Here is a 16,743-nt window from a genome sequence, read left to right on the forward strand (position 1 = left end):
TATGGGCAAGTCACTTATCCCTGTGTACATCAGTTTCCTCATCTATAAAATGAGCTAGAATAGAAGATGGCAAACCTTTCCAATATCTCTGCTAAGAAAATCCCAAAGAGGGTCACAAAGAGATGGATACAATTAAAAACCAATAAAAAAAAGAAGAGAGGGGAAGATAGAGAGTGAGACAGAGACAGAGAGACTATATAGTTATATATAATTATATATATATATATACCTGTTTATGTGTATGTGTGTACAGTTCTGAAATTCAAGTGAGACAATGTATATAAAATGCTTTATAAGCATAAAGTAACATACAAAGATCAACTATTATAGTTAGAAAATATTAACAACTGTTCTAGTTAAGGGGTTGCAGATTTTTTCATTTTGTTTTATTTTGTTTTCTTTTCTTTTATTGGCTCTTCACCTAGTTATGGAAAATCAGGCAATGTCACCCATTAGTTTGATGGCAAACCCCCAAGACATTCTGTTATGACTGGAGATGGATGGCATTCTTCCTTCTAATAGAACATAATTTCCTTGAGGGCAGAGACTGTTTTTAATTCCTTTTCAGCTGTAGATCACTGATCATATCTAATCATCTTTTCTTTATATCTCCAGTGTCCAGCATTGTACCTTGAACATAGGCACTTAATAAATGTTGAATGGTCTGGATTTTTTGCACAATACTTTTGAGCTTATACAAATATCCCAACTCATCATGTAAATACTGTAAAATCTATGATACTTCAGCTGATGTAACTCATTGCTAGGTAGGACAGTGGATATAGGACTGAGCCTGGAGTCAGGAAGACTTATCCCCACTTCAGAGATTTACTAACCTGGCAAATCATCTAACCTCTGTCTGCCTCAAATTCCACAACTGTGTTATGGGGATAATAACAGCACTCACTTCCCAGAATTGATATAAGGAGCAAATGAAATATTTGTAAAACATCTAAGTACAATCATAGGTACTTAAAACTGCATGTTTCCTTTCTTTCTTTTAGTATATAAATTGCAACACCCACTTTTGGACGGGACAGGGGCAGAATGTGCTAGCTTTAGTTGTCTGGACAAATTCCAGGTGGGTTGATGGTAGTTTACCTATTGGAATCTTACAGCATCCATGAGATTCACTATGGCTATTCCACTTCTGCCAAGAATGGTCTGTTTCTGATGGGCTGTGTTAAAGCCACTGTTGGATCTTATTCAGGAATTAATCCATTCCATTAGAGCAAACTGAATTTTTCATGCAAGACTAGCATAGAAGCTTCATACACACACACACACACACACACACACACACATGTAAAATGACATACTTTTTAAAAAACTGTTCCCAAATGAGTCTCATTTGGCTTCCTTTATTTATTAGGTTCCAATATACCACTAGCATGTAAGCTATTAATTTTCAATACTACTTCTTTGTAACTTTAAGGCATACCATATAAGACACACCAATCATGAGAAGAAACAGACTTGTTGCCCCAGCTACATAAACAGAAGGACATATCTTGGGAGGATTATTGCATAAAGAAAGATCTCTCAGCATTATCCAAATCAATCTTGAGCACTTTTTATAAGTATGTCACTGTTTTCATGGAAACTTGTGGTTCCTGCCTTCAGGGAGGTCTAAGGAGATAATTAGCAAAACCAAAAGTATCTCTTCAGAAAAGATCATTGGAATCCAAACTAAGCCATCTTTTCCAGATTCCTCTGAATGAGAAAATGATCTAGTACTTTCTTTCACCTTTTGGACCCAGAATGTCCAGTGCCTGTTTTTATCCTTCAGTTTAGTCATCCCAACAGTTTTACTTTGTTGTTGTTTACTTGCTAAATTTCCAGCTTTTCTTTTAACATTAATGTTCACACACTGATATTATCATGCAATTAAATGTATATGTGCATATACAGACATATGGACATACATGTATATATGCACATATATATATATATATATATATATAATACAAGCCCCTCCAAAAACGTAAGCCCTTTGTATTATAGACTTATGTAGCTGTATATGTACACATATAAATGCATAGACGTGCATCTGTATATACATTTATATAATATAGCCTCCCAAAATATAAGCCCTTTGTATTATAGACATTTGTATATACATAATATAGCCCTTCAAAAAGCCTCATCCTGTGTATTATAGAGTAAGATAATCCCTAATAATGCTGAGGTAGTGTAATATATTGAAAAGTTCAGGGTTCAAATCCTTGGCCTGTCATTTATTATTTGTATAACTTGGGCAAGTTCCTCTGTTTTCATCTGTAAAAGGAAAGGGTTGAAACAACTGACCTCTGAGGTTTCTTCTAGCTCTGGATCTAAAAATCTTAAGTGTTCATAAGTCAAAATTGAAGTGGTGGTGCCATTTTATTTATTTATTTTTCTAAAACAAGTCCATTCAAAATGGTAAATCACTCTCAACTTCAGTTGGTGGTAATGGGTAAGAGAAAGATGTATTTCTTTTAGCTCTGCATGCTAACTTAATGCTTTTGAAATGTCACAAATTGCAATGGTAGAATGAAATATAGAACACTCATTTATTAAAATATAGAATTCTATATAATTTTCTTATTTTGAACAGCTAGAAATCATGAATCTTAAACTGGAATGAAAGCATAAGTCTTTTTACTACCAGATGCACATACTAGAATTTTTACTTTTAAAGAGGGTGTTTGTTATTTTGTGTGTAATCATCAAACTGAGAATGACAGATGGGGACTGATCATGTATTCCATGGCCTAATGACTGTTTTAGAACAAATAAAATATAATCTGTATTTGCTGAATTTTGATCAGAAAATAAGGTTAAATAGACTTCACGATTCAGTCTATATCCCTGAATGAGAAAGCATAAAGAGAAGTAAACATATCTAAAAAAGAAGTTCAATGGACAGAAAGGTTGAACCTATGTAGGACTTTCCACCAAGGAAATAGCTTAACAAAAGTTTTTGAAAGTCTTTGTTGTGGGTAAAGTCAATAGGGAATAGTCAGAAGGTGATTGGCATGTGCAACAAGAGAACTAAGGTTCCATGTTACTATCCTCCAGGGCCTATTGGATTCCACAGCATGCATACTGAAGTGATTTAGGCTAAGATTAGGCCAAAGTACTTTAACAGTAATAAAATATTATTTTCTTGCATATATTTATTGCTGTCTGAGGTGACACTTATTCTGGGGTTAAGATATAATTCTCTTAAAATGTATTTTTACAAAGTGTTTTAAAAGGAACAACAAGATAGACTAAAAGCCTCTGTACTTAAGAATCCGTGAAAGCTTTTTCTACCATTATAGATGTTCAAATTGTCCATTACTAATTAGTATAATATAATATAATGTAGTGTAGTATAGTATAATACATAGTTTAATAGTATATCATACAACAACATCCACTGTAGAAAATTAAGTAAATTCTGTCCTTAAAATAACTGGTTAATCAGTCTTCTTCTTGAGCTTCATAAATTGAGAGGCTTTTATTCTTTTCTGAAGCAAACAAAACAGGGGACCTTTATCAGAAGCATGCTGGGATCCTAACAGTGTAAAAATTCAAACATTTACAATAATAATATTATTTCTTACCCTTGTTTTAACTAGGGCCAAGTAATTCCATGAATTTGTGGGTATTGAAAATGCACTTTCCACCTGTCCTTTTAGTTATCACTCAGAGATTTAGATTTCTCAGCTGAAATCAATAGCCTGATAAGGGTAGTTTTTATTGCAGAATGCCATCTGTCTCAAAGCAGGTTTGAAGAAAAAATAGACAATAAGCTGTAGGATCACACTTTACTCAATTCAATTAAAAATCAGATGGATGGGAAACATTTGAGATATATTTCTGAGGAAAGCTCACAAGGTAGATGTGGGAGGTCAAAGACAGGAATGAATTCAAAATTAATCCAAAGTTTGTTTGTAATCTACAGAGACTGAGAGACTAGCAGTACCATCAAGGAAATTGAGAAGGTTGGGAAACTGAAAAGGATAGGTTTGGGAGCAAATATGTTTTCAGTTTCCTACTAATGTTGAAAATGCTTTTTAGATATGTACGTAAAATATTCAGGTATTATTTAGATATCTGTATCTGTCCCAAAAGGTTAGGATCAATGACATAAATTTAAAAGTCATCTGCAGGGGGTTAGTTGAAACTGTGATAATAGGACAGTTTTCTGCACTGAGAACTTCTTGACCATCTTAATACAAGCATCAGCACTTGAGTGAAGCCTCTTTAGATGCTCCCTGCTAGAAAGAGAGCAATATACATTCAGAATTGGAAAGGATATTATAATAATTTTGTCTAATTGCTTAACAGTAGCATTCATTTCTTTTATTGTAGATATTAAGATACATTATTAAGATATTGTATCTTAAACTATTGGTTATACAATCTATATTTGAACTTCTTCAGTAGAAAGAAACTTAGTTCTCTACATTTTCAGATGGCTTTATACTTAACAGAACTTGACTCTTCCAATGAGACTCTAGTAGATTTTTACACATCTTTCATGAAGTTATATTTTAAGCGGTATTTTTCAGACTTATGTCCATTTCCTCTACAAGCTCTTATAAATCAAGGACAATTTCTCATTTATCTGAATATCTCCCTCAAGGACTAGTACATTGGGCTGTATACAGAAGAGGTTCAGATTACCTTAACTGGATTACATGTATTGGATGGACATTTTTTGAATGCCATAGACATGATACAATTATTAATTCCAGAAAAGGCAGTAGTAATATAGAAATAATTGATGATTATAATCACAATCAAAGAAGTGATTGTTAATTTTCCTCTTAAATCAAAGCAATCCTACAGCAAGCTGTTATAGGTTGTAAAACTTGATTAAGTAATTATTAATATGTGGTCTCAAATCATCCAACCAGAGAAGCTTATAATTAGAAAAGATGGAGGAGGAAATTTGTAGGCAAAGAAAAAAACATGCGTGTATAATCATGCATGAGTAGATGCTGGAATTCTGGAAGATAGCCCAAGAAAATGTAAGCTCCTACAGCAAACCATATTTATATGACATACCAAAAAGTACATCAGAATTTCTAGAATTCTGTTAAGTACAGGAATTCAAAACAAGACAAGACACCTGCAGCAATTAGGAATGCATGCTAGAGAAGGCTGCAAAATTAAGGATTTTACAGAGAGAAGGATTTAAAGATCCCAACAATGAATTGAATGGTATTGACATTATATTCACAGATTCACAAAAATTGATAGAGCTCTACAAATCTATGTGTAAGTTTCTTGAGGTCAAAACCTTTTTGTATTTGTATTCCCAGAACTTTACACAATGCCTTTTACATAATGGATGTGCAATAAATGTTGATTGAATCCATTTCAGTAGAAAGAATGGTTCAAAGTCATCTGCCTAGCCCAATCTCCTCATTCTATATAGATCAGAAAATTCAGATCCACAAAAATTGTGTGTCTTGCGTAAAGATACTATTTTCCACTGCAAATTAATTTGGAAATGTTCATAAGATCATGACTTAAGAAACCATCTAATAAATCACTTCATTTTATGTATGAGGTAATTGAGGACCATGGAGTTTTAGTACTTCCCCACCCCCATTACCAAGATAGAAAATAGAGGATTTAGATTCAGTTCCTGACTTCAGAAATAGTGGTCTTTCCATGAGACCATGCTTCCTAATCCAATGACCTCTGGTATTTTTAAGAACTAATGTCAGTAGGTATATGTGAAGTAGTAATATTAAATAAATCATTTATTTTATATCGCTTATATATTATATATATGATGTATGATATATTTAGAGAGATAAATATAAATGATATAAAATCATTTATATTATATAAATAAAAAATTAAATAAAATCAAATAAATAAATAAATCCTGAATAGCTTGAAGACTAAGCTGCTATTGGACACAAAAGTGTAACTTATCAATGCCATACTTCTTGATGTGATATGGCAGTTAACTCCATTTTGATTGGACAATGTTAACATCTTGATAATGTGCATGAAATTGTTGGGCTAGACCAGAGATATCCAGTTTGAAGAGCTTAGACATTGCCTAACTTAAAAGGTTACATTAAGAATTAACATTGTCTATATTCCCTTGAAAGGATTTAACCCTTTTAAGGATTATAATCAATTGCTACATCTTTAAAGGTTTGGTTCCAATAGAGAAGAGAAGAAAATTTTCCTAGCTGAAGGATGATGATCAACCATTAAACAACAAATGGAAAAGCCATTTTATGTGATGCAGATGTTCCTGAATGGTCCAGTAACATTGAAATCTACAACCTAGAAATGTTAGTTGCCCTAAACACGTGAGTTTTCCTCCTTTATATGTTTTCTTGCCAGGTTCCCCTAAACATATGTCAATTCTTTATTGTTTTTAGTGCATTAATGGAAGAATTTATCTCAGTTTATATATTCAATTTAATGTATTTTAATAGATCAGTACTTAAAACATTTGTTTCCCTATTAATCATATCATTATAACAGAAATGGTTACAATCTAAATTACATTATTATTCAAAAAATTTTAAACTGTCATTATTGTGAATTATTGGTAGATAAAAACCATAATAGATGGGGGCTTAAGAACTAAAAAAGTGAGTTGGAGAAATATTTTCCTTTCAACAAAGTTCCCCCTAGGGCATTGAGTGAGTCACTCAAACAGATATAAATCTGTGGTGGATCTATGGAAACTTAGAGTGTGACAAGATTGGAGGAGTGAACAAAAAACTAGAGACAAGTGGTATATCTCACATGTCCAAGAGGTAGCACTCACAGTGAAGTCAGAAGAAGCAATACGAGTAAACTCTTAGTGTCTCTCTGAAGAACTTTAGTATCAATTGTGAGACATGGGAGGCATTGACACAGGGATTGCTTGGCATGGCCCTCAGAGCTAGGGTTCAAATCCAACCTTAGACACTCAATAGCTGTGCAACCTTGTGCAAGTCACTTAACCCCAATTGCCTTCAAATATATATTACATATATAAATTTTAAAAATAAATTTAAAAAGATGGTTCTATGCTCTATGAGCCAAGCACAATCTTAGCAACTCAAAATAAGTATATTCAAGTCCAGAGACACCTTCACTCCAAATATTCAAAGGGATTATTTGTGCTCAACCTGTGGTAGAGCTTTCTGAACTCATGTAGGACTGATTAGCCTCAGTTGAACTCTCTGCATTTTTACCCCAATACTGTGGTGTTATTTTTGTTTCTGTTTGAATACAATAGGTGTAACACAATAAGGAGGAGATGGGAATTCCAAGTCTTCCATAATATTAGTGTTGCATCTAGCTCATTTTGCATCTTGACACAATCTGTAATGCATATAGGGTGTTACATTATGGGGGGCATTAGAATATTGCATAATTCATATCATCCCACCACAATAGATCTTGATTAGAGGGAAATCTGGAATGTTGGGATGTCTTTGTAGTAGACAGGTGTCTTCCTGAATCCCAAATTGGATCTCAGCATCCCCTATCCACCTCATTTTGCCACAAAGTATCCAAGAAATAAAGTCATCTTTCCACTGGACCATGATGGCTCTGGAGGAGAAAATCCAATTTACTTGCATGACCTAGCATCACCTCCCTGATGTCATGGTCCCCTTTGAGAATATAGGACAAACAACAACAATTCAGAAAAGGATCAGAAAAAATAAGGTAGGCTATGCACATCATAAGAATGCACTGGTATCTGTAGAATGCTGTGTGTGTGGTGTGTGTGTGTGTGTGTGTGTGTGTGTGTGTGTGTTTAATCCAAAAAAAAAAAAAAAAAAAAAAAAGACTCTAATATGTTTGGTTAATCCTTCCAGGAAGATATCAACACAGTGGCTGAGAAATGTTGGATGGACTGTGATAAGTATCGTCAGATCTGTCAACAAGATTATAGTCCCTTTAAGTATCAAAGACTATCTTGTCAGAACTACATTCTAGTTCTTTATTTTTATTTTTTTCAAATGGCCTTTTTGTTTCTTTCTGTCATTCAGCTGGAATTCACTATGGCATATGGTGTGATATGTGCATCCAAAATTCACTTCCCACCATACTGCTAAACAGGTGTCCAGAGTACATTTATTAAATAAAGAATTCCTTCCCTACTTTTTGTTCTCTATAGCTTTAGCAAACATTCATCTCCTGCATATATTTGGTTAGATGTCTGGGATCTGTTCTGTTTCATTGATTCTGTGATCTCAGCACTCTCCCCTAGAAACTTACCTAACACCTGCCCTGCCAGCTGTCATTGGTTCACTCTCAGCAGCCCAATTCCCCTTCCTTAGTACAGCCCCAGATGTGAAAAAATTACTACTATCTTCTAATAGCATTTTCCATTCAGATCTAAGGTAAGAGAATGAAATGCATTCTATGCTTCACTGCCTATGGCTGCCCATATAGCTGCCCCTTCTCTTTAAAAGACAGCAGTGTTGAGATTTGGTTTTACAGGTTAAATTTACAACATCAAAAAATACTCATACTTCAGTACAATTATTTGGGAAAGTAATTTAGAATTATGCAAATAAAATGACTAAAATGTCTACATACTTTGACCTAGAGCTTCCACCACTAGATATATATTCTAAGGAGGTCAATGATTAGGGAAAAAACCCTCATATATGCTTAAATATTTATAGCTGCACTTTTTGTGGTAACAAAGAATCAGAAACAAAGTAGATACCCTCTAATTGGAAATGGCTAAAAATGCTAATATATAAATACAAAGGGATATTTCTGTGTTACAAGAGATGATGAATATGATGGCTACAGAGAATCATCGAAAGACTCAATCAAACTGATGAAAGTGCAGGGAAGCCAGGTAAATAAGATGCATACTAGATCCAAAAATTTAAATGGAAAATTAATAACAACCACAAAATAAAGTAAATGTGGTAGAATTACAAAAAACAAACATGGTTTCAAAGAAGGAATATATTTCTCTATTTTTTTCAGTGGCAAGAGATCCAAGGGTGTGGAATATTACACAAATCAATAGACATTTTAAATAAATTGATTGGTTTTAATTTTTTTTTCTTTTCTTTTTCTCAAAAATAAGTCTTTGTTATAAATGATGGGAGGGCAGAGAGGGAGAAAAACAGAAAAATTTAGGAAATGTAAAAACAAAGATATTAAATTATTTTTAAATAAAGTTTCACACTTGAGTTATGTGTATCATAAGAATATATCCTTTTCTCCATGTTCTTGTGGCCTGATAATAAGCAAGGAAGTAAGTGGATCAGGTTGAGGTATGACCTTGATCTGACATCTTTATCCAAATAATAGTGTCTTTGAATTGGAAAACACCTGAGAGATCATCTAGGATGGTTCCCTACTGCCAATGACATGTCTGAGAGTGAATCATCCAATCTTTGCTTGAACACTTTGAAATAATAAGGAATTCATTATTTTTTGAGATAGCTCATTCCTTTTGGAGGCAGCTCTGATTATTAGAAAGGTCTTTCTTATATTAAACTGAACTAAATTTGTCAATAATTTGTCTTCATTTGCCTTTATAATGCCAAGCAGAATGATCATGATTCCTCTTCCACATAATGGTATTTCAAAGGTCTTACAACTACTATCAGAAGATCATGGGAACACTGATTTAAAGCTGGCAGGGACTCTGTAGGCCATCTAGGAATTTTTCATCCAAGAAAGTATCACAATGTGGGGTAAGTGGCACTTCCATAAATTGAGAGATTGAGAAATAAAGCTCATGGATGGGAAAATGGAAACTTCAAAATACTTGCTGAAGGGGATTAGGGAACCTCACTATAATCTACCATCTGGCAGTTTTCTATTTTAGCTGCTTTTTCTGTCTATATACATGCAGAGGTCCATTGTTTACAATACAATAATACAAATACAGGATTGTTAATACTAGCAATACTCTCTAAATCAAACATGTTAAGACAATGCCCTAGTCATTTCACAATAATTATGTTTCTGTGTCTTCCATCAGTTCTTTTCTCTGGGATGAATATTTTCAGTGCTTTTGATCAGTCTTGGTTTCAAGGTTTTTAACCATTCTGAATGGCCTCCTTTATCAATCAACAAACATTTATCAAATATCTAGTGTGTTCTAGAAATTCTGTTAAGTGCCAAATACATCCCATTTTTGCTTCTATAGAAGGTACACTCTGATCTGAAAGGTACCATAAATTCAAGTAGCTCCAGTGGATATCATAGGCAAAGAAAAGTATCAATGTTGCAAATAAAATATTTTCAGAAAAAAGTAGTGACATGAATTTCTTGTGGCTTTTAGATTTATTTTGGCCTAAGCAGTTTTTAGACTTTGATCTCAGTATACAGTATACTGTACTCAATACATTTGCTTATTTATGGTATGTTTATTAATGTTGACTATTTTAGAAATTAAAATGTTTTAGTATTATTATGCAAAAAGTTTTGAAGTCATAGACCTACTGAAAAGGGCTTGGAAACCCCCACAATTCCCCAGATTATATTTAGAGAATCTCTGGCTTCAATGAAGGCATAAAAGAAAGTCCTTTTAACATTTTATCCAACTCAATTAAAGCACACTCCTCTCACCAAGGAGTATAGGCAAAATTCAAACAAGTATGTTTTTAATCAAGAAAAATAACTAACTTACCAAAGAGAAAAATTACCAGATTCAAAGTAACTTGTGACTTTTGTGTGTTTCAAATCAAAGTATAGATTTTTTTTTCTTAATAAATTTTTGATATCCTAGTTTCATACTCACTTGAGATATTCAAAATCATAAAAGAATCATAATCTCTCTTAGTGAGGAGCCATAGAAAAATATTAAAAGGAGGAATATGTAAAATATCATGGACTAGAGTTTATAGGAAAAAATTTGAATCCAGGAAATAATCAAGAAGCCTATTATGGAAGCATGTGGCTTCCTCATTTATATTATGAAATATTAAGTTGAAATTTTAGATAATCTAGTTGACTGAAATAAGGCCTAATAGAGTCTTCCTCAATTTCAGGGATGGAGCTAAATTCCCTGAAAATTTGAGACTCATTCTTTTTATGGTGATCAAACTAAGATCAAAAGGGTCTTTAATTCAACTAAAAGAGGCATCTCTGTGTTCACCTTTGGGAAGATTAAAAAGATAATATTTAAAGAAAAATTCATGCAGACCAGTTGAGGCAGCAGCAGAACAGTGGTCCACCCACCCCACCTTCTTCCTTCCACTTTCTCCTCTTCAAGCCTTAAGTGCTTCTTCTTTCTATCTATTCATATTGTTGCACACCTGGCCTCAGTCTAACAGGGAAATTTAAACAAAACAAAGCAAACAAACAAAAAAACCATTCATAATAGATTGCAAGCTACAGTCAGGACAAGGGAAATTACTTCTGCCAGCTGACCCCTTTTCATCCAGAAGTCCTAACATTATAGGATATTAGAGGATATGTTTATTTTACAATTAATAAGAGATAAGAAGACTCTGAAATTTTTGCCCAAGGGCACAGATTTTCTATTGCTACCAAAAAAAAAAAAAAAAAAAAAAAAAGACAAAAGGATATTTTATTTTATGACAAGGAAGACTTAAAATTGCAGTTATTCCAAAGACAGAAAGAAATGTAGATGGTATTGACTGTGCTAATCAAATTTGTGTCACAAAGATGAGAATGCTATATTACAAAGCAGTTTCCGTTAAACCAAAGATATGACAAAAGTTGATTCTATTAGCTGAAAAAGAATGCACAGATTTAACAAAGCTGGGGAAATCCAAAGGGTAAGTGGCAATTTAACTAAAATTACAGTATTCAAAACAGAACCATAAATGCAAAGGCTGCTATTGTCACAATAATATGGAAAAATGACAACTGTACCATACCAATGGAGAGGTGATATGCTGAGACCCTTGGGGAAGGAAATTACAAACACTATTCAATACTTAAAAGCCTTTCCTTGAGAAACTGAAAAGTATTCAGTAATATAAATATTAAATAAGAATGTAAAGATGCCAGATCAGGGTAATGGAGCATATGGGGGCTTCGGTCTGGGTAATAGGGGGCATATCATTAAAGTAAACTGAATAGTCCTTAACTACTCTGACATCTCACAGTCCATGCTTGACCTATATGAATCAGATATGTGTGATCATGTTGAAATCTTTCTCAAAGTGTGTAACTATCCTATATTCTCCTATACCACTCAATCTCTAATCATCTTTTCAGGTGGATAACTATTCAAAGATATCCAAGGCCTCCCACAGTCAGATTTGGCCAAGTTGTGCCAGTCTGTTAGAAAATGTCTGGTGATTCTCCAGGTATCTTCCACAATCATCAGGTGAAAGGTAAAAAGTGATTTCTCTTAGTAAGCTCAATGGCCAATAAAAGTAAGGAAACAAAATATAATCAAGTCTCCCATTGTATGCATTTCTGTATTGATAATGAAAGTATTTGTAGTCAGAGGATCATTTACTAATCAAAGCATAGTGTTACCTAAGGCATCTTTATTTTTCTACTCAAGAACACATTAATTTATGTGCGCTTTCCACAGAATGAATGGTATAAAAACACTGGTGTTTGCAAAGCTCTTTGAGATCTGTGAGTAAAATGTATTAATAATCCTTACTTCACATGCATATCCTCACTGTACTTGAAAAGTCAAACTTTGTGAAAATCACTCAAAATAGAGGAGAGAATTCCTTGTAAAGAAGGAGATCTGAAACGAGCCTACAGATGATGCTAGAATAGATATTACAACTGAGCTCCCTTCTGATTTTCCATGCTAATCTGGAGGAAGGATAACACAGAAAAAGGAAAGAGACACACAATCCAAAATCTCACTTTAGCCACTGGTTTCAACCTTAACATTTATGAGAGCTGTTAATAAGCCACAGAATTGATTTATTTCTTTCCTCTCTCTATCTACTAGACCTCTGGAGAGGCTAAATGATTAGTGAAATGGCAATAGGGCAGATAGCAGGAGAGAAAAGTAAAAGGGATGGCTAATCCACAAACTGGAAAATATATCCCTAGGTAACTGAGGGTTCCTTATACATGAATAAAGAGAATTATTTAAATCTCATGAGATTGTAGTCTGAAAGAGAAAGGGAAAAGTTTAGATTAACTATTTGGAGAAAATTGGGCTGTGAAATACTCAAGAAAAAGATCAAGGAACAGAAAAATAAATAGGGCAATTTAAGACAGGAGCCCAGACCAGAGTGAGTGACTCTGAAAAGAACAGATCAAACTGAATGATGAAAGTAATCTTTTTGGTTAGTTCCTACTATTTATACATCAAGTCTATAGGTTATTTTTTCCCCATTGGTGATGTAAGTCTGTCAAAATCAATGCCTCTTTAGTTAAATTTTATGTACCACTATATAACTCCCTTTAGAAAAGAATGGTAATTATTGCTTATAAACCAATATATGGCTCAGGAGAAGAGGATGATAGATGAAATTCCTATGGCAAATGTGTAAACTTTCCTGGAGCTGGGATGTGAATCAAAGGCTTTATTTTGCACCATAAGCCTACATACAAATAAGGGTAGTCTCAAATAGTGAATAGCCAGATACAACTTCAAAACCAACATACTGTTTGACTCAACAATTCTATGCAAATATCCCAGGGAATCCATGAAGATTATCATTTGCAGAGCAGTTGTTGATTTATCTCTCTCAATGAAAACATAAGTCCTTATCCCCAAATGTACTTTCTCCCATTAGTCTAATCACTAAATTTGTGTATACTATGAAGATGTGAATTGAGTTTTATGTATAAATGTTTGAACCTTTCCCCTTATCTCAAAAATAATTAATCAATGTGATGCTGCTTTTGTTTTAACTGTATTGAATTGAAGTGAATGGTAGATCCATTCATGTCATACAGGGGTATGCTGGAGGCAATTCAAAGTGATTTAGATTATTAATATTCAGTGTGACCATTTACACCACAGAAAACCACAAAAGCAACAAAATTAGGGCTCAACATTGTTTTTGTGTGTGTTTCTGTGTATGGATAGATTTAAGAAAGTGATGGACAAAATTGTAATGATGAAAATTAAATTTAAAAGGGTGTTGTACACCCCTTTTTTCAAGTGGGGTGGGTGGGATGATGAGTGGAGGACAGCTATTGCTAAACATTTACCAGCATATCACTATCTAGAATAAGTGTCTGCAGTCAGGCACAATAGAATGAGTTTTATATATGATGTCATTTATTCTAAGCTCCTCCTTTTAGTAAGAAAAAATAGGCCCAATGAGTTTAAGTGATTTACCTAAGGTCATTGATCATAAGCATTAGAATGGGAATATAGTCACAGCAAATGCCCTGTTCTTTTCATTGCACCATATTCACTACTTTTTGGTCAAATTCAGTTACCTTTTTATTCTTATGTCTAATTTAACTTAATTCAATGTCATTCCATTTCAAGAAACATTTAATAAGTCTCTATTGTGTTCAGATCACTGTACTAGCTATTGATCTCTGTTGAGTGGCTACCAGATGTTGAATTAATAGGTCTCAGTTTGACTGAGGCAACCCAGTTTCATATCTGGTAACCACTCAGCAAAGATCAACTAGTTCAATGATATGAACATGATATCTTGCCACTGGACCCAGATGACTCTGAGAAAGGGAGGATGGTAACTTTAGAAAGCCAGTCCTCACTTAAATCCAAATCACATGCATATCATAGCATCACTTCCCTGCTGTCATGGTCCTCTTTGAGAACAAAGAACAAACAACGACAACAACAACCAGATGTAGGACCCTCTTGTGTCCTCTTGTGCAGGAGAATTATTCTTCCCAGGTGGCAGATAGTGATAGTAATATAAAGATGACAAGCTGTGATGCAAATACTCCAAATGGCTAAATAGATGGTCACTAGTATGCACATGGAGAGGGGCTATGTCAAATAAGGAGGGACAATTTTCTTATTATCTAAAAGTACTGCAGATATAGAATAAATCAAATTAGGGAAAGACATATGACATGTTATAGATATTATATAAACTTCCACTTTACAGTAAGATCTAGTCATTAGTCACCATGTTATATAAAATTCCCCTTTACAGCAAGATCTTATCATTTGTCATGATGATTCACTACAATATCAGGTTATAAATCACTATATCAGAAAGCTGGGATGGAGGGTAAGGAAGGTAAAGGAAGAGAGAAGGAAGCCTAGGTATAAGGAATAGACATATGTTCTTATTGACATAATTTATACTTTCCTCTTAAGTAAGAAAAATCTTATTAATGCAGGTTAGTAACTTCATTTAACCAGAAAGTTACCCAGGAAATTCAGCAGTAGAGTGACTTGTCCAGGGTCAAAAAAGCCCAGTATGTTTTAGAGGCTATGGATGAACAAAAATCTTTCTTATTTCTCTGTTTCTTCACTGTAACAAAGTGCCTTTTATCAGAAGTCAGCACTTCAAAAACCAGATTGGATTTCCCCATTCCCATGCCACCCTACATCTCAATGTACTTGGGCTTTCTTCAATTCTTAAACTGGCAAAAAACCAAAAGCTCCCTATTCCTGCTAGGGTCAAACATAGATTTCTCTGTCTGACATTTAAAGCTCTTCACAATCAGGACTCTTCCTGTGATTCCAGCTTTCATACACATTACTCCATTTGACAAAGTACTGGCCGGCTACTCTGACGTCTTTGCTTTTCTTCATATGTGATGTTTCATCCTTGCCTCTGGGTCCTCCATACATGGATAGTTCTCCTTCCTCATCACCACCTCTTGAGATTCCTGGTTTACTTCAGATTAAACTGAAACATCACCTTTTCCATGAAGTTTTCCAGTTCTCTCTGCCATCTATGCTCTTTCTTGTCAAACTATTTAATATTCATTTTGTATATATTCTGAATATGCTTATACCTGTTATCTCCCTATAATCAATGTAATCACAGGTCTAATACCTATCAATAAATAATAATCTACTTTGTAAAGTCAAAGAATTATTTTTTTTTCCTTTCCCTAGGATCTTAATGAAAAGAAAGATTTATTTGAGGGTGAGGAAAGAGGAAGAAGAAGAGACATAGATTTCCCCCCCCCTAATCAGTTTTCCCATTCAACTAACAGTTTGAAAAATAGAAAGGAAGAAAAAAGAAGAGGTGAAAATGGAAAGGTGGGGGGAACAGAGAGACTATCTTATAATTTATACTTATTAAACGGGAAGCAATGGAGTCTCATTTAAGGGAAACATGAGTACATCTTATTAAAAAACTATCCTTCTGCAAATAAAAAGACTTAAAAAACAAAAGAGACTAAAGGAGACAGAGCCCTTAAAAAGAAAAAAGAAAAAGCTAAAAATAAGTGAAGCTTTTAATTTTTATTAATAATTATATATATTTTATATAATATATTATATAATTATCACATATTATATAATATATTACATATTACTCAATGATATATAATATGATATATAGTAAATTTATAATTATAATTAAATAAAAATAATAATAAAGTTAATAATTTACTAGTCATTTAAACAACGGGCAAAGAAGAGGGAGAAAGCTAGAGAAGGAGAGAGAGAAACTGTAGTTGTAGTCAAGAAAAAGCACTTATTTTGCACTTTAGAAAAATACTTTAAAAAAACCTTTTTGGTAAGCCCCACCCCATTTCGTCCTCAAGTGAGATATCTCCCAATCATTGGGGGATTAAACCCAGGTATATACCTACAAGTTCAGTGTTATTTCCATGATATCAGCTGCCTTTTTTCAACAGTGGTAGCCGTGATTATAGGAAACATAGGGAACCCAAATTTCTGGTAAGAAAAGGTGG

Source organism: Sarcophilus harrisii, chromosome 5 (assembly GCF_902635505.1).
Source record: "Sarcophilus harrisii chromosome 5, mSarHar1.11, whole genome shotgun sequence".
NCBI lineage: Eukaryota > Metazoa > Chordata > Mammalia > Dasyuromorphia > Dasyuridae > Sarcophilus > Sarcophilus harrisii.